The sequence below is a fragment of the Cicer arietinum genome, chromosome 3 (genome assembly GCF_000331145.2).
Source record: "Cicer arietinum cultivar CDC Frontier isolate Library 1 chromosome 3, Cicar.CDCFrontier_v2.0, whole genome shotgun sequence".
NCBI lineage: Eukaryota > Viridiplantae > Streptophyta > Magnoliopsida > Fabales > Fabaceae > Cicer > Cicer arietinum.
Window position 1 is genome coordinate 69,806,290 of NC_021162.2, and position 3,301 is coordinate 69,809,590.

Genomic DNA, 3,301 nt, shown 5'->3' on the forward strand with positions numbered 1-3,301 from the left:
ATTTTTGTTGTTGAAAAACTAAAATATATGGAAATTTACCCATTGTATAATTTTTCTATTATTTCTCACATATTCCCTCCAAACAAGTAATTATATTCGAGATATTATCAAACATTAATTACTCCTCCAATATTTGATATTTGATTCGTCGCCTTATGAACATTGTGAAAGACTTACCTGTTTCGCTAAGCTCAACTTTCCTAGATAATTTACTCTATATTGTATTCTATGTCTTTTACTTGGATTTTAATTTTTTTCCCTACCTATATTTAATGTAAGATTCTCCTTCAACACATGGAGTGTCGCTTATACTAAGAAAAGCTTGTGGTCCAAAAACCACTCACAAGTTAAAACAAGTATTCCCTAGTTTATTTTCTTTATGGTTTTTATTTCTTGTCACATCCATTCTATAGAATCTGTTTTGTTTTGAGAAAAAATAGATTGTTCAGGATTACGTTAGCCAAACCTAGACTTTTGTGAAAAATTGTATCTCATTTGAAAAGTATTACATTTGTATTATACATTATATATAATAAAATGAGTGCAAATTCAACCATTGAAAGTTAATACAGTTGTGGCATTATCGTGCCAAAATTTGCTTGGCAATCGAGTTGGCAAATTGTACGACATCCCTTGAAAATAATAATAATGATATTTAATCTAAGTCATAAGAATAATAGGCTATGGTCAACTTGTACTATTAACTAATTTATTTATTTATCCACATTATAATCTGTGAAATGTGATTAGTAAAGTTTAGTTTAATTAATAAATATCGATATTTATATATAAATATTATGTCTTTGTTTTAAATCTGATACATTACATTTATATATAAATTTCTTTATTATTGAATAAAAACTCGTGAAATGCAACGAAAGTGAAATAGATAGAGAACAAGATTATGGGTATATCTAATATATGATATACTTGCCAGTTAGTAATCATAGTAGTTAAGTTTGAAACGTGAATAAAAATGGTACAAATTTTTTCCAGATAAGGGTATAGGAGCATTTGTCAAAAAAATAAAAATGTAAGGAAAGAAAAAATTCCCAAGTGGCAAGTGTTCTGGCAAATGGTGATTCAGTGAGCAATTTGTAGTTAAACTATAGGCCAAAATTATGACATTTTGAACTTACAAAATTGAAACACAACCCACAAATCCCGTGACAGCTCTATTTGACTGTGTTACACAAAGATAAGGTTTATAATATAAGTATTTAATGTAAGGATATACAATATATAAAGATTCTTTTTTTCTTTCTATATATAAAGGTTTCAACAAGAATAATTAACTTCAGATTGCTCATCCTTTGAGAACTTACAATTGCATGAGTAAGCATGATTCTTGAAAGGGATTGATATTTTTCTTTCTCACTTGTCATTTTCTCTATCAAATAGCAAAAAAGGAATAGAGAGATGCCTAAGAATCTCAGAGTGATACAGATAGAAAAAAAAATACTTCATTTAAATGATGGAATATGAGAATGGCTTGTCATTTGGATGATTTTTTTAATAAATTTATTGGACAATTATTATTTACCAATGAAAATAAGTTGGATATTGAAATCTAAAAAGTAAAATAAATTCAAAATTTAAATTACTTCAAAAATGATTAAATATGAAAAGATGACATGATTTTAAATAAATGGTTGATGGCTACTTATTTAACTGAACTCTAGGATGTGAAATTTGTCACATTTTCTCAATGTTAAAATAAATTGGGCCATTATAGGCCAGAAATCAACTGAACCCAAAAAGTGAGCACGCATACATATCTATATAACATTTTTCTTAACTAGATCGCTAACATGTGCGATGCACATGTCATTTATGCTTCAACTGCTTCAGATATTTGTGTTCCATCGCAATAACTTTTGGGTCCAAAGGTGCTTCAGAAAAGAAGAAAAAAAACAGACCATCAATATCAGTTGTAAGAATATAACCAAATACAGTTTAAATTTAAAAATAACAATTTAATAAATTTAACTTGTATTTTATATAAAGATTAATTGTATTTAATTATAATTTTTAATATATGCAAAATTAAATTTTTTTAGTAACCTAATTTTTTTTAATAACCTAGGGGGTGGTTACATGCATAAATAATCTCAATTGAGTGATGCACGCATATTAATTAATAATATGCCTTGGAAATTAACAGTTAGTGCTTAGGGATTGTATCCAAATAATATTAATTTATGACTTTGGGAATCACAATAGTTCTAATTGTAGGCTATATATGATTAATGCTTGGCATGAAAATTGAGTGCATGAGAATGTTTCCGAAGCAGACTAATTAATGACTGTTTTCAATTAATGGCTTATTGAAATGTTTTATAGTTGAATTGTTTGGAGCACTTTTTTAATGTAGGTGAAAGGGAAAAAACGAGGTAAGGTTAAAGTTTATCGTGGAAAAGTAGATGACACAATAGAATTCAGATAATATATTTTAGTGTGTTTCACAAGATTAAGCATTAAATTATTTTTCTAAAAGTATCTTGTTTACTAAATCATAGGCTTTGTCTAACATTGTGCATAAGTTTTATTTATTATTAGATTGGATTTTGAAGTCTTATTATATGGGTGAGATTTAAATTGCCTTTGAATAATTGTGCATAATTTATTCAACATTAAATAAAAATTAGTTACATGAATAATTTTATAAGTGGTATCCATAATTTTATTTTATTTTCCATGTAAATTTACTTATGTTTTTTATTGGACGTTTAATAAATTAACCAAAGTTGTTTCAATGTAACTTAAAAAAATATATATCTTATAGTGTTTTCAATGTGTTTTTTCTCTTAAATATTATAATAATTGTGTCATATATATATATAGGTATGAGGCGAGAGATGTTTTAAAATTAGACAATGAAGACTAAATTACATGTAATATCTAATAATTAAATTATATTAAATTAATCAGTTATTATTTCATGTCTAATCAGTAATTTAATATCTTAATAAAATAAAAATCAACAATTTATTTATATTAAACAAATAAATTAAAGTTATTTAAATTAATGAACTAATTAAAAATATTTGATAATATAAATTAAAATAATTGTATATAATTTTTAAGTTAGAGCCATTTTTGTCTTTTAAAAAATAATCACATTTATCCTATTCACTTCCTATTTTACGGAACAAACGAAAAGAAAAGGAATACACTTCTTTGGCCTACATCTTTCTTATTTATTTCTCTTGTATTAAACAATTATCAAATATATTATCTTTTTCACATTTTTTTCCTCCTTTTTCGGTTTTCTCGCAACCAAGCTTACTTTACATACATG